Below are 23095 nucleotides of genomic sequence, written 5' to 3'. Positions count from 1 at the left end.
AAGAAATGCTCAACTTCCTTAGTCATCAGTGAGATGAAAATCAAAACAACCCTGAGGTTTCACCTTACACCCATAAGAGTGGCTAAGATCAAAAACTCAAGTGACAACACATGCTGGAGAGGATGTAGAGAAAGGGGAACCCTCCTCCATTGCTGCTTGGAATGTAAACTTGTACAATCACTTTCAAAATCCTTAGATAGTTAGGAATAGTGCTGCCTCAAGATCCAGTTATAGCACTCCTAGGCATATATCCAAAAGATGCTCAAGTATACACCAAGGAAATTTGCTTAACCATGTTTGTAGCAGGTTTATTCGGAATAGCCAGAAACAAACCAGATGTCCCTCAGTTGAGGAATGGATACAGAAATTGTGGTACTTTTACACAATGGAATACTACTCAGCAATTAAAAACAAGGAAATCCTGAAATTTGCAGGCAAATGTTGGGAACTAGAAAAGATCATCCTGAGTGAGATATCCCAAAAGCAGAGAGACACACACGGTATATACTCGCTTATAAGTGGATACTAGACATATAATACAGGATAAACATACTAAAATCTGCATATTTAAAGAAGCGAAGCAAGAAGTAAGACCCTGGGTAAGATGATCAATCCTCATTCAGAAAGGCAAATGGATCCAACATCAGAAGAGGAAGAAAACAGGCAACAGGACAGGAGCTCACTACTGAGGTCCTTTGAAAGACTACCCAGCAAGGTATCAAAGCAGGTGCTGAGACTCATAGCCAAACTTTGGGCAAAGTGCAGGGAATCCTAAGAAAGAAAGGGTAGAGAGAACGACCTGGAGAGGACAGGAGCTCCACAAGGAGAGCAACAGAACCCAAAAATCTGGGCACAGGATTCTTTTCTGAGACTGATACTCCAACCAAGGTACATTCATGGATATAACCTAGAAACCCTGCACAGATATAGCCCATTGCAGTGCAGTGTCTAAGTGGGTTACCTAGTAATGGGAACAGGGACTGTCTCTGACATGAATTCAGTAGCTGGCTCTTTGATCACCTCCCCCTGAGTGGGGAGCAGCCTTACCAGGCCACAGGGGAAGACAATGTAGCCAGTCCTGATGAGACCTAGCGTCAAATGGAAGGGAAGGAGTACCTCCCCTGTAGGTGGACTTGGGAAGGGGCATGGAAGGAGATGTGGGTGGAGGGTTGGATTGGGAGGGGATGAGGGAGGGAGCTAAGTCTGGGATACAAAGTTAATAAACTGTAATTAATAAAAAGTAAATAAATTAAAAAATAACAACAATAAAAATGTATAAATCTTTATTATATATACATATTAGTCTTGCCATAAACTCAAAATTAAATAGCTTATGGTAATGATTGTGTTAAATAAAATATTGGCAATATTTTCTGAAAAAAAATGAAGGAAACTTAGGCTCCATTCTTCCTCACTATTCTAAAATTTATTAAAAGCCACACCCTTTCACAGATCCTTACTTCATAATGGCCACCAATCTCATAATTACTTGTATCAATAGAAAACTCCCAATTTGTTTGCTGTAGTTCCAAGAATTGTATGGAAAGTTTCATGACTATGCTGATGGGAGCACTACTGGAGTGATAGGGTATTTGGTTGGGTACTGATCAGATTAAAAGTCAATAAGCAGCCCCAAACGAGCCAAACAAAGCAAAACAGAATAGTGGTCACAAATAAGTTTCAGTCTTCTATAATTTTTATAGAAGATGATGATCATTCCATGAGCACTTCCTCTGAGGAACCACATTCTCATCAATGCTGGTCAAGTGATACTTGGGCATTATGTGTGTACTGGTGACTTTGAAACACCCTACCTCTTCTAACTAGCAAGTATATGCAAACCTAAAACGTAAGAGAATGAAATGCAATTATGAGAACACAGCCTCTAAAAGCAAAGGTATTGACAACATGTAAAACAACAACAACAAAAACCCACCACCACCAACAAAACCTCTGGTTAATTATTGTCAATGTGACACAACTGGAGTCACCCGGAATAGGTTTCTTCAGTTGAGGAATTGTCTCCATCAGATGGTCTGTGGCCATGTTTGCAGCTGTGTGCTTGCTAATGTATGCAGGGAGGCCCAACCCACTGTTCTCCTATCATTCCTGGTGGGCCTGGCTACATAAGGAGTAGCTGAGCAAACCAGAAGGAGCAGCCAGTGAGCAGCATTCTTTCATGGTCTCTGCTTCAGTTCTTGCTTCCAAGTTCCTACTTGAATTTCTGAACTGGCTACCCTGTCCTGTAGCCCATAAGCAACACAGACCCCTTCTTTTCCCACGTTGATTTTGGTCAGTGTTTTAACACAGCAACAGAAACCAAACTAGAACAGAAACCCTACTCTAAGACTACTGTATTGCTCATCTAGAACCCTACTATATTAGTCATCAGTGTTAGAGCTTGGCAACAGCAATGTACTTGGAAATCAATTTTCATTTACATACTACTACAGAGACTCAGGGAACACTGAGGCCATGCGTGGCATGGAAAATAAAATGCAAAATGTTGATTCCAAAAATTCTAAAACATGGTTTGTAAGAACACATGACTAGTTACATATTCTTGGAAGTATTTCCATGAAAGATTTTAAAGATTATTTGTAGGAAAATATAAAGCATATTTCTCTTTCTCTCTCTTCCCCTCTCTCTGTGTGTGTATTGCTATGGTTTGCTACCCTTACTGTCTGCCCCTTCCTTACCTTTCCAATAGTCTCATTCTCATGAGAGATTTGCAGTATCTCAGCCAGAAAAGCTCTGGTCTGATCATTACCTCTTTCATTTGTCTACTCTGGCAGACTGGAGATTGTATGAAATTGTACTACTACCATTAAAGATTGAGCTAAATCAAAATCAGGGTTGAAAATGTAGCCACAAGGGAACTGGTGAGGGTAGGAAAGAAGATGGCAAGACTCAAAAGGCTGTTACCAATGCTATCTCTTCCCATCCTCAGCCTTATCCCTTCCTTCCTCTACCGCATTATTCCCATCCTTGGGCTGAAAATTTACTTAAAATATGTGCCATTTTATCCACTTGTTTTTTAAATCTATTTATTTACACTACAACTTTAAAGAATCAGCTATTGCAAGTGGAGAAAGAGGAGGTAATGAGATGGGCCCGTGAAACATTAGCACCTCTAAGAAAGCTTTCTTAACATGGGCAGACTTTTCCTACCAGGTAAAGTGTCCTGCTACCTTGATTCACCCACGACACGAACAGTGAGATCATCATGATTTCATTCTTATTTCAGTTGATAACAATGATGGAAACTATGCAGCAAGAAGAATTCAATGTCATTGGATTTCAAACAGAAAATTCTCCGAATGAGCTAGTTCAGAAGCCAAGCCACCTTCTTCTTGCACCAGCATGGACTAAAAGTATAATAAATCAGGTTCAATAGAAACAGGAGGACACGCCTGTTCCTTGCTCTAAACTCGCCCAGATTACTGTGTTGATGGCAGAGAGCCAACAAATTTAGGAAATTTCTGTAAAGTTATCTAAACTACTATATCAGGAGGTGGAAGCATGCTGTCGAGCAGGTGAGGATCAAAGTGAGGAAAAACAAAACAAAACAAAACCCCACAATTTCAGTTTCAGTGAGTTCAATACAGGATAAAATTCACATCTGCAACTGTGTTTTTATTTGCATTCCTGAATTTCAAAGGGAGAATGTTATTCTCTAAGATTCCTATTGTTTTTATACAATTGCAAAGGAATAAATTCTTAGGTAAGGTTGGCACTCTGAGTAATAGGCTGAGAGGAATGTAAAATAAAAGGGAATGAGCTTAACATTATGAAATATGAGCAAAAAAAGGGAGCATCCAGAGGGAAGGAGAAAGCAGAGGGAAGGGAAAGAGTTTCCTATCTGGCTTGAAGGCTTCCATGCTAGTCTGGTTAAAATCCATTTTGAAAAACTGCATGAAATGCCAAATATTCTCTCCAGGTGCAATGGATGGCTTCAGTACGCACCTGCCATCCAGCTTATAGAGCACATCATGGCCCTGGGAACCTCTTGACTATAATTTGCATTTTCTAGTGACAGCGTATTAAGGTCTTTTAAAAATAGCTTTCCCAGCAAAAGCGCCAATTTCTATTCAGCAGTGTGCATAAGCAGAAGAAATAGCTGCTTCCTGGTAGAGTAGTCAAATCACTTATTCAACATCATTTTAGGACCAAGTGCATAAAATGCAATCTAAGTCCCCAAATATCCTTCACCATGATTAAGTTCAAACCATAAGAGGAAGGACCTTGTTAAATCTCAGAGGATTCTCGGCGGATTCTAAAGGATTCTAAGATTCTATATCATAGAATTGTGAATCTGTATCCACTTTAGCCCCTAGATTGAAAGTGGTTGAGTTAGAATAGTTTCAGTTGTGCTGTTGATTTTTTTTCTCTACCACAGAAGCCTCTGAATACTACCACAGTGATGCATCACATCTAATATTTCTGTGCATCCCATCTATTATTTATATCATAGAGGAAAAACAGGAAGAAAGCATGGCAATGATCTGCTGTTTATTTTCTGCTGTTTGGTGTTAGAATATTAAAAATTTGATAGGCATTTTTTTTTTAAAGAAATTGCCCCTAGATACAGCTGTTCCTGGAAGATCGAATGACAGTGTTTACTGCTTTGGTTTCTTACAGAGGTAAGCTGAACAAGAACTCCTGTGTCCCCGTGTCCTTGGTCCTGTCGACCAAGGAACAAGTCTTGTGGCTTTATGTCTGACCACTGCTTTCTTTCCGAAAAATTTCATTCTTTTTAATATAATTGGTATCTGAGACATTTTATCTATAAAACATGTATGCTTACATTCTGTCAAAACGGTGTCTTCATTTTAACTCACTCCCATTAAGATCACATTTCTTTGGCCTTAGTCTTTGCTCATCTCTAGCTTCTCCCATACTGCCTTTGATGTAAAGGCTTATTGTCATAGTGGAAGGAATATTTTGCCCCAGGAGTCCTGCAGTGACCACAGACTCCCAGCATTCACCCTGGCTTCTTCTTCTGAGGCTCTAGGTATACTGGTCTCTCCTCCACAGTGCAATGCCTGACATTCTCTTTACTTTCCTTCACAAGTTGAAGTTTTCAATACCCACAATGGCCCTGGCAGAGCACACTGGCACAATCCCCACTTTAAGGAGGCCTCATTCTCAAGAGGAAAATGAAGTTGCTTCAAAACAAGAACATAATTGCCCAATCAAAATCTTTCCAGTAATTAAATGCACATGAAAAGTAAGTGGATGTTGTCCTCTTTTGTGGGAATCCACAATTTTGGATAATTTCCTGGGTTAGGATTTGCCAAATGTAGCTTTGGCTAGTTTTTATTTCCTCTTTTGGTTTTGGAATGGGTATTTGAGGAAATCTATTTAAATAAGAGGCATTCATATAGAGTGAGGTGCTTATGACACTGAAATCTGATGCAGTAAGGGAAATATCAAACAAAAGTTTAGAGCTTCCTACCATCATCGACATATTCTAATAACTCCTCTAATAAAGCAATACACAAAGGAAACCAAGCTGAAGGCTGTGTAACACTCATCTCGCACCAAGAAAGCTGGGCAGCACTTCAGGGAACTCAAATTCAGCCTTGGTGTTCACACTCATGGACATTTACAAATACAGTCATTGTTATCTGCACAGACCCAGCACCATTCAGAATGGGCTTGTCTCGGGGATTTCCAAGGTCACATCCGTTCCTAGTGCACTTAATGTAAGTCAGCTAATCAATCCGAATTACTAGGTTCTCATTCGTGTAGTATTATCTGAAGAGCAAAAGAATGCTGGGAAGGTTGAAGTCAGTGTATTTAACTAAGGTGTAAACAGTATAAGTACCCTGAAGGTTGGCTGTCTTCATTGCGCGCGCACACGCGCGCGCGCGCACACACACACACACACACACGCACACTCACACGCACGCACGCACATGCACACACACAGAGCCAGAGCCACTGTGGTAACGGAGATTATCCCTACAGGCATGCGAGTAGTAAAGTGTAACAATGTTGCCAACTTGCCCAGTGTTCTCCTGGAGTGGAAAGCTGGCTGCCGAGACATTTTTTTCAGGGTAATAAATCATTTTGCAACTAAGATGTATTTTTTCATTACATATATAAGGAAAATAAAAGGACTGTAAGATTTTAAAGAAAGGGAGAATCCACAAAAACAAATATGAATACCTTAATATTTCACTGTGGGTAAATTGCAGTGGAGTAATAATATCAAGAAATCATCTTGTGATTTCACACTTGAAAAATGAAATCAAAAGTGTTGACAAGGCTGAATAATAGCTGGTTTCTGCAAACGTAGGCTGAAGCTTTTATTTATTTATTTTTTTTTATATCCCTAGATATATTCAATTTACTATGTGTACATTTTTACGGATGGAGATTAAAAACCATGGCCTCATGTCCACCCTGTCTGTGCTCTAACGCCAGAGCTCGAATTTATTGCCAGTCCTACAATGAGTTTTATACGGAAGGTAGTAAGTATGGGGCACTGAGTAGCAGAAACAGAAACAAATCAGGAGATGCATGTCTGCTTTTTCTATAGTGTCTCCCAAAGACCGATGTACTAAGGTTCTAGGCATAGGAGGGGTTGATAAGGACCCTTGGGAATTGTGGGAGATTTAAATATTTAAATCAGTGGGAGATTTAAATATTTCATTTCATCATCACTATAATCATCATTATTATTTTGTTGTTGTGGTGTTGTTTTTCAATGTATTTCTGTGTAGCTCTGCTGTCCTGGAACTCTGAAGACTAGGCTAGCCTCAAACTCAAGAATCGACTGTCTCTGCCTCCTGAATAGTATGATTAAAGGTGATTGTGAGACAGCACGTGAACGCTGTGAACTGAACAGTGGCCCACTTGAACAGCAGCCAGTGCTTCTAACCACTGAGCCTTCTCTCCAGCATCTAAATCATTCTTTTCATAAGTTAATTGTGTCAGATACTTTACTGTTGTAGTGTGAAACTGACTAGTAAATTCATACACAGCTCATCAAATAAGCTTAGTTGGTTTTAACACTGAGTACATATACTTCAATTTTCCCCTTTGGGTTTTTATAAGGAATTTTACCCTCTTATTTGAGGCATTTTTGAAAATTTCCATCTCAAAAGTGAGGTAGGATCTAGAGTGCTTAGTGAGCAGTTATGGATGTGTGTGGCTCTTCTGGAGGTCCTGAGCTATGTTCCCAGTTTTCAGTAGGACGTCTGCTATTACCTGGAACACAAGTTCTGAGGGATCAGAACCTTCTCCTGGCGTCCTTAGAGGAACCCATGGCATTCGCTCACAAAAATGAATAAAAATATATCTTTAAAAGCTGAGGTAAGAAATTCTACACAAATAAAAGTGGTCAGTTGGTACTCATTCATCCTTAGCTTCAAGATTACAAAGACAACTGTTATTTCACATTGACAGTGGCATTAGATGACTGCTGTCTTCAAAGAATTTTTTCAAAGACCACCCAGAAACTTAACTTATTAGGGAAGCAATCCTCAGTTGACTTAGGTAGGAAAGCTTAATGGGAAGTGTTCCTGGGTTCAATACACGTTGACACCTCTTTGTGTTTAATGTAAGTCAAGATAGTTTTAAACTCTCAAAGTATTCTGCTCTTTTCTTTTCCTCCATATGTTGCCCTAAGGGAGCATCTAGAATCTCTGTTACATTTTTTCAGAAGTTTCCTTTCATAATCAAAGCTTTGAAAATTCCAAAGGGGAAAAAAATGAGCCACCCAAGGAGATCACAGACCCCGATTCACAGGTGTAGAAGCAGGAATTTTGTACTGTGATGCATTTCTAGGTTTGGGAGAGCAGATGATATTCAAAGCAGAATATCTAAGTAGTCGAATTCTCCTCAGCTCTTTGGTCGTAGAATAAATACTTGTCCATAGTAGCTGAAGTCCCTATTAAACATGACCAAGAAACATATTGGACAGTTGAGTTAGGAAGCCATGCAATTTCTATTGAGAGCCATTTAATTCTGTTTTTGTATGTTTCATTGTAACCATTTAAAGTTTATTAATACAATTTTTTTATTTGTATTAATTTGTATTTAGAAAGTGATATTATACTTTAAAGAAGCCTTTACTTCTTTGCCACCTGACTTATGATATTGTGTATCCCCAATTACCTATTCTTTAAAGGAAAAAAAAAGCTATAACTTGGGTGTTGATGATGGAGCTGGAAACTATGTTAGAATTTATGAGCTACTTAGATATGTTAACATGACTAATTGTTAAACATAGTCCTCAGATATTATCAAGAAATGCAACATATTTTAATTATTACAACTGTGTTATATACATCTGCAATTCATTACAGAATTTATAAAAATGAAGAACAGTCAAACCATGAAAATAAAGCCAGGCAGGCTCAGCTTCCAGTCAAGACCAGCAAGGAAGACTTAACCTACTGCTCAAAACAGGCTCTAAGAAAATGAAGAGAGGTGTTTTTTTGGTTTTGCTGTTTTTCTTTTTTCAATCCAGTAGTTCTTAAGAAATTGGCTATCAAGAAAAGAACCATTACATTCTAACTGATATGTAACCAGTGAGGTGAAGCCTCTGATAGCCAACATGGCTTCCCAAAGAGAGTTACCATGCAGAGGAGGAAGGAAAACTAGCCCAGAGTAGGACATTTTGACGATTAGAGTGGAGTGAATGAGCCTAGAGGTTTAAGGATGCTACTGACTACAGGGAATCCATAAAGATTAAGGGAGTGGAAGAGAGGTACCCAGGGAGAAGGGAGTTGTTTATAGGGGTCCCCTGGGATACTCCAAAAGAGGCTGAGCAGGGCTGTATATGAGCGCTTATCCCCGTGTCCTGGGAGTCTTTGCTTCACAGCACCTGCTTCAGGCACAAAGTCGGCAGCCCAACTCCAAGCACTGGTGCAGTGCTTTTTAAATAGCTCTCTTCAGGAACAGGGTAACAGTCACCCTACAGCTAAATGCAGCGCTGGTGCCACCTACCATACACTGAAAAAACTCACGAAATTCATCATAACCACATTTTTAATATTATCAGTAATACTTGAAGTTATAAATTACTAAACAAGACAAAAATCACAATTTATGGCAATGGGTAGAGGCTTCTATGTGAATAATTAGGAAAATGGCAAGAGGGAAACTAATCAATGTTCTGTTTCAAAAATGACTCGGAAATAGTAGAAAATATCATTAAATCATATTATATCTATATTATAAATGTAGTCAGTACATGAACTCAATGGCACACTTTTCGACTCCTCCCCTTCCCCAAGAGAGGAGCAGCCTTGCTAGGACACAGAAGAAGACATTGCAGCCAGGCCTGAAGAGAGTTGGTAAGCTAGGGTCAGATGGAAGGGGAGGAGGTCCTCTCCTGTTAATGGACTTGGAAAGGGGCAGGGAGAAGATGAGGGAGGGAAGGTGGGATTGGGAGGGAAGGAGGGAGGGGGCTATGGCTGGGATACAAAGTAAATAACCTATGATTAATATAAAAAATAAATTTAAAAAAATGAAAAAAATGTAGTCAGTAGAGAAATTATTAAAAATATTGAAAAGAAGCACATACTAGATATTTACAGAGGACCTAGTCAAAAATATTTAAGTATGAAAACTACGTTTTCTGAGATGAAAATTTTACTAAAATTAATCACAGGTTCAACAACTCAGATTAAAAGATTATTGAAGTGAAAACTTGCAATTGAAATTATAGAAAAGAAACCACAAATGGGCTGAACAATACAACAGAAAGTGAATAGAAAACTCAGCTTTGAGGCAGCTTAAGTGGCCAAATATATATATATATATATATAATATTGTTAACTCAAATGAAAAGAGCAAGGAAAAGAAAAAAGATTTTTTTAAAGAAATAATGAGTAAAAACAATCAACGTTGAGGAAAAATATAAGCACATATATCCAAGGAGCTTAGAAAATCCCTAATAATGAACATAAAAATATTTAAGCAAAAAACATAATCACGGAGGAGGGGCAAGATGGCGGCGTTGGGAGGACTCTCATTCTGAGCAGCAGCAGCAGGATCAGCACAGTGACCAGCAATCAGAACTCTAAAACATAAAACACAGTCCTTGTGTTTCCCAGGTGAGAGGATACCCCACGGTGGGGGATTCAATCAGCTTTTAACTCACCCGGCTAAACCTTGGAAGAGATCCCGGTTCCGCCAGACGCTTGGCTGCCGGCCACCAGCCCCAGCCCCAGCCCAGAGCCACAAGCCAGTGTCTCTGGTCACGGTCCCAGACTGAACCATGCGCACCACACTATCAGAGACTGGAATTTTCAGTCAAGAGATAACCCCAGGGTACAGGAAACGATTGGGACCGGCCTTAGGTCACCCAGACATCCCCTGGAAAAGACTCGGGTTCCACGGGCACCCCAGGAGCCAGCCCGGAGCCAGAGCCAGGGACCCAGGTTCCAGCACTGAGCCCTGCCTGCCTGCGCACCTGATTCGCCGCCTGAGATAGAACTGTGGGCACCAGGGCACCAGTGAATGAGTTTCACTGTCTGGTGCAAACACACAGTGAGGGAAACGGCTGGTCTGATCTCAGAGCACTCAGCCGACAACCCCAACCTGAAAAGGTCCCCGGAAAATTACCCAGCTTAGGGAGGCACCCAGGTTCCCAAAAGCCGCAAAGGCAGACACAGGCAGTTTCTGCGCACCAGACAGCTGGCAGAGACTGAGCCGCCATCACACAGCTGTGCTCCAGGCACAGGCAGTTTCTGCGGCCAGCCAGCTGGCGGACACTGAGCAGTGTGCACCAGGGCAAAAAAAGACACTGGGAGTCCGTGTCTCCAGAGAATCCACAGGGAAGGAAGGAAACTGTACTGACCTAAATCACCCAATCCTTCCCTAGAAAAAGTCTAGCAGACTAGTGGGGCTGAGGCGCCAGCACTCAGCTGTGCTCCAGACACAGGCACAAACAGTTGATGCGCACCTGATGTCCAACTGGGTCACAGCAGCTGATCATTAAATTTACAACAAGAAACCCAGAAACAGGGCAGCTGCCCTCAGGACTCCATGGGTGAGAGGAGAACCCTCTCGACTAACAAAGACCACAGTTACCACTCAGGTCTATATCCCTGAGGTGAGCAACTCCTGAAAAAACACCAGCCATCCAGGGACTATACCTAAAAAGCTGAGAAGACATCCTTCAGGAAAAACCAGCTTTCTGCAAAAGGGATTCTCTCCACCACAGGATCCCCAGGAACCACCAGAAAATAACCCCAAACACCTAAGGTAGCACAATGGGTAGAGGGCAGCGTAAAAGCTCAAGCAACAAAAGACAGAGCAATATGGCATCTCCAGAACCCAGTTACCCAGGGGCAAGTAGCCCCCACCATAACTGAAATCCAAGAAGATGACCTAACAAGTATGCTCATGAAGATGATAACAGAGGAAACAAATAAGATTCGTAAAGACATAGAGGAAGATAAACTCAAACAGAATATTGCCATCCGTAAAGAAATAGAGGAAGCTGCAGCCAAAGAGTTTATGGCCTTTAGAAAGGAAATGCTTAAAACACTGAATGAAATGATAGAAACAGAGTTGAAGGAACTAAAAGAAAAACAGGAAAGTACAATCAGACAGGTGAAGGAAGTAAACAAAACAACTCAAGACCTGAAGATAGAATTGGAAAAATTAAAGAAAACACAAATAGAAGAAATAATGGAAAGGAAGAATCTAGGAAAGAAAACAGGAACTACAGAGGTAAGCATAACCAACAGACTACAAGAGATGGAAGAACCTCAGGTGTAGAAGATACAATGGAAGAAATCGATGTATCTGTTAAAGAAAATGTTAAATCTGAAAAATTCCTGACACAGACCATCTAAGAAATGCAAGACAATATGAAAAGACAAAACCTAAGAATAATAGGTATAGAGGAAAAAGAAGACTCCCTTCTCCAAGGCCCAGAAAATATTTTCAACAAAATCATTGAAGAAAATTTCCCCAAGCTAAAGGAGAGGCCAATTAGAATACATGAGGCCTACAGAACACCCAACAAATTTGACCAGAAAAGCAAATCCTCCTGCCACATAATAAGCAAAATAGTAAGTATACAGAACAAAGAAAAAATACTAAAAGCTGCAAGGGAAAAAGGCCAAGTAACATATAATGGCAAACCCATTAGAATCACACCTGACTTTTCAACAGAGACTATGAAAGCCAGAAGGGCCTGGACGGATATCATGCAGACCCTAAGAGAACACAGATGTCAGCCCAGGCTACTATACCCCGCAAAACTCTCAGTCCTCATAGATGGAGAAAACAAGATATTCAATGACAAAAACAAATTTCAACAATACCTACAAACAAATCCAGCATTACAGAAGACACTGGAAGGGAAAATACAACCCAAGAAAGCTAGCTACATTCAAGAAAACACAGGAAATAAATAACCTCACTTAAGTAAAACAAAAAGCAACCAAGCACACAACCTGATGACCACAGCCAACATCAAAATCAAGAGATCTAACAGACACTGGTCATTAATCTCTCTCAACATCAATGGACTCAACTCTCCAATAAAAAGACACAGATTAACAGAATGGATACGTAACCAAAACCCAGCAATCTGTTGCATACAAGAAACACACCTAAGACACAAAGATAGACATTACCTGAGGGTAAAGGGTTGGAAGACGACTTTCCAAGCAAACGGACCCAAGAAGCAAGCAGGAGTAGCCATTCTAATATCTGATAAAATAGACTTTCAACCAAAATTAATCAAAAGAGATGGGGAAGGACACTTCATACTCATCAAGGGAAAATTCCACCAGGAAGACATCACAATCCTGAACATCTATGCCCCAAATACAAGGGCACCCACATTTGTGAAAGAAACATTGATAAAATTTAAAGCACATATAGATCCCCACACATTAATAGTGGGAGACTTCAACACCCCACTCTCAACAAAGGACAGATCAACAAAACAGAAATTAAACAAAGAAACATTGTCTCTGACAGAGGTCATGAATCAAATGGACCTAACAGACATTTACAGAACTTTACACCCAAACACAAAAAAATTTACCTTCTTCTCAGCACCTCATGGAACCTTCTCCAAAATAGACCATATAGTGGGTCACAAAGCAAGCCTCAACAGATACAAGAAGATTGAAATAATCCCATGTATCTTGTCTGATCACCATGGAATAAAGCTGGACCTCAACAATAACAGAAATAACAAAAAGCCTACACACACATGGAAACTGAACAACTTGTTACTAAATGACAGCTGGGTCAGGGAAGAAATAAAGAAAGAAATTAAAGTCTTTCTAGAAATCAATGAAAATGAAGACACAACATACCCGAACTTGTGGGACACAATGAAAGCAGTGCTAAGAGGAAAGTTCATAGCACTAAGTGTCTTCAAGAAGAAATTCGAGACAGCTCATTCAAGCACCCTAATGGCTCACTTAAAAACCCTAGAAAAAGAAGAAGCAGACACACCAAGAAGGAGTAGACGGCTGGAAATAATCAAACTCAGGGCTGAAATCAATCAATTGGAAACAAATAAAACAATTCAAAGAATCAATGAAACCAAGAGCTGGTTCTTTGAGAAAATCAACAAGATCGACAAACCCTTAGCCAGGCTAACTAAAAGGCAGAGAGACACCACCCAAATCAACAAAATCAGAAATGAAAAGGGGGATATAACTACAGACACTGAGGAAATCCAAACAATCATTAGGACTTACTTCAAAAGTCTATATGCCACAAAATTTGAAAATCTAAGTGAAATGGACAATTTTCTTGATTGATTTGACTTACCAAAGCTGAATCAGGACCAGGTAAATCAACTAAATAGTCCTATATCCCCCAAAGAAATAGAAGCGGTGATCAAAAGTCTCCCATCCAAAAAAAGCCCAGGACCAGATGGCTTCAGCGCAGAATTCTACCAGACATTCAAAAAAGAGCTAACTTCAGTTCTCTTCAAAGTATTCCACAAAATAGAAACAGAAGGAATATTACCAAATTCATTCTATGAAGCCACAGTCACCTTGGTACCTAAACCTCACAAAGACTCAACAAAGAAAGAGAATTTCCGGCCAATCTCCCTTATGAACATTGATGCAAAAATACTTAATAAAATACTTGCAAACCGAATCCAAGAACACATCAAAGATATTATCTACTATGACCAAGTAGGCTTCATCCCAGGTATGCAGGGGTGGTTCAATATACGGAAATCCATCAATGTGATCCACCATATTAACAAACTGAAAGAAAAAAAACACATGATAATCTCCCTAGATGCTGAAAAAGCCTTTGACAAAATCCAACATCCATTCATGTTCAAAGTATTGGAGAGATCAGGGATACAAGGCACATATCTAAACATAGTAAAGGCGATATACAGCAAGCCTATAGCCAACATCAAACTGAACGGAGAGAAACTTAAAGCAATCCCACTGAAATCAGGGACAAGACAAGGCTGCCCACTCTCTCCATATCTCTTCAACATAGTGCTGGAAGTCCTTGCTAGAGCAATAAGACAGTTGAAGGAGATCAAGGGGATACAAATTGGAAAGGAAGAAGTCAAATTATCACTATTTGCAGATGATATGATAGTATACGTGAGTGACCCCAAAAACTCTACCAGGGAACTCCTACAGCTGATAAACACCTTCAGCAAAGTGGCCAGATACAAAATTAACAAAAAAAAAAAAATCAGTAGCCCTCCTGTATACAAAAGACAAAAAGGCTGAGAAAGAAATTAGGGAAACAACACCCTTCACAATAGCCACAAATGACATAAGGTACCTCGGAGTAACCCTAACCAAGGAAGTCAAAGACTTGTATGAAAAAAATGTCAAATGTCTGAAGAAAGAATTAGAAGAAGATATGAGAAGATGGAAAGATCTCCCATGCTCATGGCTTGGGAGATTAACATAGTAAAAATGGCCATCTTACCAAAAGCAATCTACAGATTCAATGCAATGCCCATCAAATTACCAACACAATTCTTTACAGACCTGGAAAGAAAAATTCTCAACTTCATACAGAATAACAAGAAACCCAGAATTGCTAAAACAATCCTCTACAATAAAAGATCTTCTGGGGGTATCTCCATCCCTGATCTTAAGTTGTACTATAGAGCAACAGTTTTAAAAACTGCATGGTACTGGCATAGAAACAGAATGGTGGATCAATGGAACCGAACAGAGGACTCAGAAATAAACCCACACACTTATGGACACCTGATCTTTGACAAAGGTGCCAAAACTATACAATGGAAAAAAGATAGCATCTTCAACAAATGGTGCTGGTCTAACTGGATGTCTACATGTAGAAAAATGAAAATAGATCCATACTTGTCACCCTGCACAGAACTGAAGTCCAAGTGGATCAAAGACCTCAACATAAAACCAGACACATTAAATCGGCTTGAAAAAAAAAGTGGGAAATACCCTAGAACTCATTGGTACAGGGGAAAACTTCCTGAACAGAACACAACAATCAATAAATGGGACCTCATGAAACTGAAAAGCTTCTGTAAAGCAAAAGACACCATCATCAAAACAAAGCGACCGCCTACAGATTGGGAAAGAATCTTCACCAACCCTTTATCTGACAGAGGACTCATATCCAGTATATATAAAGAGCTAAAGAAGCTGAAAAGCAGCAAACCAAGTAATCCACTTAAAAAATGGGGAACAGTGCTAAACAGAGAATTCTCGACAGAGGAATATCAAATGGCAGAGAAGCACTTAAAGAAATGTTCAACCTCACTAGCCATTAGGGAAATGCAAATCAAAACAACCCTGAGATTTCACCTTACATCCATCAGAATGGCCAAGATCAAAAACTCAAGTGACAACACATGCTGGAAAGGTTGTGGAGAAAGGGGAACCCTTCTCAACTACTGGTGGGAATGTAAACTTGTACAACCACTCTGGAAATCAATCTGGCGCTTTCTCAGACAACTAGGAATAGTGCTTCCTCAAGATCCAGCCATACCACTCCTGGGCATATATCCAAAAGAGGCTCAAGTACACAAAAAGGACATTTGCTCAACCATGTTTGTAGCAGCTTTATTTGTAATAGCCAGAAGCTGGAAACAACGCAGATGCCCCTCAACTGAAGAATGGATGCAGAAATTGTGGTACATCTACACAATGGAATATTACTCAGCAATGAAAAATAAGGAAATCATGAAATTTGCAGGTAAATGGTGGGATTTGGAAAGGATCATCCTGAGTGAGTTGTCCCAGAAGCAAAAAGACACACATGGTATATAATCACTCATAGACATACAACATAGGACAAACCCACTAAAACCTGTGCATCTAAAGAAACTAAGCAAGAGAGAGGACCCTAACTAAAATGTCCAATCCCCATCCGGAAAGGCAAAGAGGATGGACATCAGAAGAAGAAGAAAACAGGAAACAACCTAGGAACGTACCACAGAGGGCCTCTGAAAGCCTCTGCCCTTCAGACTATCAAAGCAGATGCTGAGCCTGATGGGCAACTGTTGGGCAGAGTGAATGGAATTTTAGGTAAGAACTGGGAAATAGTAAGAGCTGGAGAGGACAGGGTCTCCACAAGGAGAGCAACAGAGCAAGAAAATTTGAGCACAGGGAACTTCCCAGAAACTCATACTCCAAACAAGGACTATTCATGGAGATAACCCAGAACCCCTGCATAGATGTAGCCCAGGGCAGTTCAGGGTCCAATTGGGTTACATAGTAATGTGAAGAGGGACTGCCTCTGACATAATCTGATTGGCCTGCTCTTTGATCACCTCCCCCTGGGGGGGAGCAGCCTTACCAGGCCATAGTAGAGGACAATGCAGCCACTTTTGATGTGAACTGATAGACTAAGATCAGAAAGGAGAGGAGAACCTCCCCTATCAGTGGACTTGGGGAGTGGCATGCAAGCAGAGGGAGGAGGGAGGGTGGGATTCGGAGGGGAGGAGGGAGGGGCTTATGGGGGGATGCAGAATGAATAAAGTGTAAAAAAAAACATAATCACTAAAATTGTCAAAAAGAATCTCTAAAAGAAAACAGTAGAGAGGACATAATATTTGTGAAGGAATAACGATGGAGGCAGACTTTGTGCCTGAAACAAAATAAGTAAGATCAAAGTGAGAGTTATTTTTAAACCAGATAAAGAAAAGATGTGTCAACCTGGAGTCCTTCAGCAGGCACAGAAACACCACATCCAGAAAACAAAGACCACAAGATGATGCTGACGGGGATAAAAAATCACCACTCAATGGCTGACGCCTTAATGGATTTCTTTAAATGGTACTTGTAAAAGGAAAATAGTGTTAATGATAACCTAGATTGACGGAAGTAATGAGGGCCACTGAATGTACTAACTGCATGGGTGAAGTCTTTTACCTTCTTGTGCAAATCTTTAACAAGGTAATTGATGCATATCCAAAAAGTATCAGAGCCTAATGCTGTTTATAATACATTTAAATGTAAATCTCATGGTGACATACTCACTGAGGGCAAACTCATTTTATTTTATTATTCTTGTAGTTTACATGAAGTAGTATTATATTGTCTGAAAGCCAAATGTGCATTGTATGCTGTAAGTCCAAATGTAACCAGAAACAACAAGAAATATTATAAAAAAACATAATGCAGCAAAAGGGAAAGAACACTTAAATGGTGCCAAGGTTATTTTAAAGAAATACTGACGCTGTCAAGGTGAATGAGCAAAGAACACAGAGGTACATAGAGAAAGAATCAGGACCAACTGTATCAATACTCATATTTAACGGAAAATGTCCAAAAGTGCCAGTACAGATACAAGGACTGACACACCGAGTTTAAAGTAAAGGGTAAGAAATACGTTTTCTAAAAGACATTCCATGTAAAATTTAGAAGATACCAATAACAGGTAAATGGACGGGAAAAATATATATCACATTAACAGTAATTTAAAGGACTCAAACAGTAGATTTTGGAACAAAAGTTAAGAAAAATGAGCAATGTAATCATGATAAATAGGTAAGTAACCAGGACAGTATTACTATGTGCATTCCTAATAGCAGAAGTTCAGGATACAGAAAGTCAAAGCCAGTAAGATAGTAAGCACAGGTTAAATGCTTCTTCATCAATAAATGACAGTGCACACAGAAAAATTAGTGATCATATGGAAAATGTGAGCACTGCAAGTCACTTTTCCTAATTAATATGTACAGAGCATTCCAGGAAACATGGATATAATACATGATCTTTTCAATATATGATAGTCCACAAAAAGGGAGCAATGTAAGGATTCAAATCATGCAAACTTTGTTTATTGATCATAAAACTGTCTTTAAGATAAAGAAAAAAGTTATACTTAGAATATCTGCAATTTGGAGGACTTAAAGAACAGAATTTTAAATAACTCCAATGTAAAAGAATAGATTAAAATGTCTTGTAATTACTTTGAAATGAATGAATACACTGTACATGAGGCTGGGAAGGTGCCTCAGTCAGTAAGTGACTGTCATGTGTGAGGATTTGAGTTTGGTTCCCCAGAACTCACATAAAACCATGTGTGTTAACATGTGCCTGAAACCCCAGAGCTGGGGGTGGGAGTGGGGTGGGCCTGTGTATCCCCAGAGCTTTAGGCCTATCCACCTAGTCACATCGAGATTCAGTGACAAAATCTTACTTCAACAATCCAGAAGCTGAGGTATGATTGATTGCATGTGCACACAAATAACACACACACACACACACACACACACATAGATACACACAGATACACCCATGCACACACATTAAAAAGAAAAAGATTATCAAAGATTCTGGGATACAGTAAAGCAGGGCTTAGTGAACAAATTGTAACCCTAGATTAGGAAAGAAGCAAAGATTCTAATTAATGGGTTCAGATTCTACCTTATGACACTAGAAAGACAAATGTATGAAACTCAATGTAAGTAGATAAAAGAAAATTGTATGAGAAAAAAATCAATGAACTCTCTCAACAGTTCTATGAAAGATCAATCAACAAACCTCTATCCAGGCTCTTTTCAATGACAGATAAAGGAAACTATTAATAGCATGAATGAATCATGTAATAGCTCCATTAGTTCTATCAATAGAAAACATTAAGTTTATATCATGCATATTGTAGATTCTAAAAACCACAATGAATTAAGTAAAACTGGTCAAATATCTTTAAATACACAAAATACAGATTCTCACACAACCATAAGATTACATGATTTTAACTGCATTATTAAAGACATTTCACTACAATGGGGGCAGATCAGGGACAGCTTCAACAATGAATGAGAGCTAACATTTAAAGAGGAAATAATATTGACTTTATAAAATTCTTCCAGAAAACTGAAGAGGGGCAAAATATTTCTTCATTCACTCTGGGAAGCCAGTGTTACTTGCCAAAGCAAGACAAAAACATAGCAATGGCCAATTACAGATCAGTTATTCTGTATGAAGAGAGAGAGAAACAGAGAGAGAGAGAGAGATACACAAAGAGAGAAATACAGACATAGAGACAGAGAGGGAGGGAAGAAGTATTTGGGGTTAAAAGAAACTGACACATACATGTTTGACATCTAGGCTGATAAGCTGAGGAGACTACTCATTAGGTAACTCTGATGCTCAAACACGAGGTGTTATTGGGTGTAGAGAAGGAAATGACAAGTGGTGGATCTGTGATGGTTAATTGTGATCAACTTGATTGGATCTGTAATCAACTAAGAGACATGCTGCCTTAGTGATTCTCAACCTGTTGGTCACAACACTTTTGACAAACCTCTGTCTTCAAAAATATTCATATTACAATTCACAGCACTAGCAAAATTACAGTTGTGAAGTAGCAACAAAAATAATTTTATGGTTGGGAGTCTCTCCAACATGAACAACTGTATTAAAGAGTCACAGCTACATGATACCCCTGTGAGAACATTGTTTGTTTGTTGAGACACTATCTCTCTGTGTGATCCTGGCTGTCCTGGACTTGCTATGAAGATCAGGCTTGTATCAAACTCATAGAGATCTTCATGTCTTTGCTTTCCAGTTGCTGGGATTTGTATACTCCACCATGCTCATCTGAGACCTTTCCTTGATCAGGTTAGTTCAAGAAGGAAGTTCTGTCAAATGTGGGTGGGGAACCTTCTGTGGGTGGTAGACCAGGTAAAAGAAGCCGGAGGTAAAAGCTTTTTGCTTTTTGCCTGCTTTTCTTCCTGTCTAGATATCAAGTTCATCTACTCTGTTGCTGCCACTACCACTAGTTATGGTTGTCCATGAGGCATTCTTCACTGCTATCAGAACATAGCTTGTTTGTGATCCATAGAACCGAGAGAGAGAGAGAGAGAGAGAGAGAGAGAGAGAGAGAGAGAGAGAGAGAGAAAGAACCAGGCAAGTCTAGGGTTTGTTTTTGATCCCAGCATGGGAAAGCAGAGAGATAGAGAGATGCAGATCCCTGGGGTTTGCTAGAAAGCCAGATTAGCCTCAAAATAAAGTTTATGGATCCTTACTAATGATGCCAGAAGCTGACCGCTGGCTCCCACATGCATGTGAAGACATATGAACTCACTTGAATACACTCACATAGAAACACAAACACACAAAACACAGTACACTCGTCTACTCCTGTAATGCACAGGTGTTAAGGTTCTAGAAAGCAGAGAGCCTAGCAGTCTAAGAAAGCAGAGAGCCTAGCAGTCTAAGAAAGCAGAGAGCCTAGCAGTCTACGAAAGCAGAGAGCCTAGCAGTCTAAGAAAGCAGAGAGCCTAGCAGTCTAAGAAAGCAGAGAGCCTAGCAGTCGACGATTAGTAGGTGTCTTATTGAGAATGTCATTATGTCAGAATATAGCATATTATCCAGGAGAGCACAATGAATATTTGCAAGTAATGAAAAATAAAGCTGTACTTTGATTTATACCAATAATAGAAAGCTGGAATTTCCTTTATGGTGAAGATATTAAACTTCTCAAACTGTTTTGTTTTTGCCTTTGAGCAGTTAATGAATAAAGCTATAGCTATATCTTTACTGACATAAAGATCACAGTAAGTTTAGTTTCTGTTACTGCAGTGACCATCAACTTTTTGATACAGATTCTGAGTAAGAATAAAATGTTCTCCCACTTTGCTCTCTGATGACTGATTTTAACAGAAACAATATGCAATGAAGTAAGAAATGGTGAAAGCAAGCAAACCACCATTGCTTTCAAAGCAAAGGATTTTTAGCCTGTATTGACATCTATTTCCCTTCTCCATTTATTTAGTAAAAAGAGATCTTTGTAGTAACAAGGATATTATATTATTAATTTATAACCTTTGCTAGCCCAAAATATTTGCTTTCAGATATGCTAATATAATGTTTTTCTTTTGGTTTTAAAGTTCCCAAGCACAAGTTCTGTTCCAGTTCATTAAAACCACTACTAAGCATAATTATGAAATGGCTTGGAAGCCAGATGAAAGAAAGTGATCTCAAGTGTTTGGACCAATTTTCCTCCGATAACAAAACTTAGAAGAAAAACACCACAAATTTGATAAATATATTGTTAAACTGTGAGGCAGATACAATGTATTTCTTGCAGCTTTGCAGGGCCTAGCTAGAACAAACAAATGGAAATGAGGATGGCTAATCTTGTACATCCTAGGGAAGAGCTTTCCATGTTATCTATGAGTGAAGCTCATTGTCCAGAGGCACTGGAGGTGGTGAAGCAGGACAGCCTGCACAGGGTACATCCAACACTGAGCATTTCCAAGTTGGGGAGGATGTTAGAACAGACATACTCTGATTTCTGCAATTCTAATCTTATCCTTCCTTCAGTTTAGAACTCCTAAAGGACAGGCGACAAAAAACAACTTCATACTAAGAGCTTTATAAATCACTGAAGAAGCGCATTTCCGTAGGGGACTGCAGCACAAGATAAATAAAACAGCTTGAAATAATATAGAACACAAGATATCAAGAAAGCCCTGAGAGGGATGGGACTCATTCCAGCGGGAGACCAGTGAGAGGCCTGGAGGAAGAGCTCTCTCACTCATCCTGGCAGGTGCCTAGGGTCCTGGGGATAATGGAAGAGGAAAGAGTCCTACTGTGCATCAATGGTTGAGTGAAGAATCAGGGCACAAGACAGACATTCAGAAAGTCAAATCCTTTATGATGAATTTGCCTTTGCCTGGGTTTCGAGTTTTACTGTCAGTGACTCAAATGGGACATTGCTAAATATCCTATGTAAGAAACTAACTCTGGCCAAGGGGATGTCTCAGCAGTTAGAGTTTCTGGGCAAGCCTGGGCACCTGAATGATAGTCTGGAACCCACGAAGAGATGCAACTCCGTGAAGCTGTTTGACCTGAACATGCATACCATGGTACCCGAACCCCACACGTGTACCAGAGATACACATCGATGTGCGCACAGATAGTGCAAACATGGTGCCGGCATAGAAACAGAACGGAGGATCAATGGACCCGAACAGAGGACCCAGAAATAAACCCACACACTATGGACACCTGAGTTTTGCCAAAGATGCCAAAACCATACAATGGAAATAAGACAGCATCTTCAACAAATGGTCTAACTGGATGTCTACATGTAGAAAAATTCAAATAGATCCATACATATTACCCTGCACAAAACTAAAGTCCAAATGGATCAAAGACCTCAACATAAAATCAGACAAACTAAATCTGTTAGAACAAAAAGTGGGAAAGAGCCTTGAACTCATTGGCACAGGAGACAACTTCCTGAAGAGAACACCAAGAGCACAGGTTCTAAGATCAACAATCAATAAATGGGACCTCATGAAACTAAAAAGCTTCTGTAAAGCAGAGGACACCATCATCACAACAAAACAACAGCCTACAGACTGGAAAAAGATCTTCACCAACCCTATATCTGACAGAGGGCTAATATCCAGAATATATAAAGAATTTAAGAAGTTAAACAACAACAATGCAAGTAATCAAATTTAAAAAAAATGGGATACAAAGTTAAACAGAGAAGTCTCAATAAAGGAATATCAAACGGCAGAGAAACACTTAAAAGTAATCTTCAACATCCTTAGCTCTCAGGGAAATGCAAATCAAAACAACCCTGAGATTTCACCTTACACTCATCAGAATGGCTAAGATCAAAAACTGAAATGAAAACATATGCTGGAGAGGTTGTG

General features: G+C 39.6%; 1 protein-coding gene across 2 annotated transcripts in view; it reads right to left on the bottom strand.

Moving 5' to 3' along the window:
• Hapln1 (hyaluronan and proteoglycan link protein 1) overlaps positions 1–23095 on the bottom strand; it is an 83040-nt gene that overhangs the window by 44683 nt on the left and 15262 nt on the right. Inside the window, exon 1 of one of the 2 annotated variants that reach the window (XM_060377745.1) lies at positions 10121–10246. The exons of the other annotated variant lie outside the window; for it this stretch is intronic. The gene's annotated coding sequence lies outside the window, so the exon portion shown is untranslated. Of the gene's footprint in view, positions 1–10120; positions 10247–23095 lie in introns of those variants that run through there. 2 annotated transcript variants of the gene reach the window in all.

Source organism: Meriones unguiculatus, chromosome 2 (assembly GCF_030254825.1).
Source record: "Meriones unguiculatus strain TT.TT164.6M chromosome 2, Bangor_MerUng_6.1, whole genome shotgun sequence".
Lineage (NCBI taxonomy): Eukaryota > Metazoa > Chordata > Mammalia > Rodentia > Muridae > Meriones > Meriones unguiculatus.
This window is presented reverse-complemented; position numbering and strand designations above follow the sequence as displayed.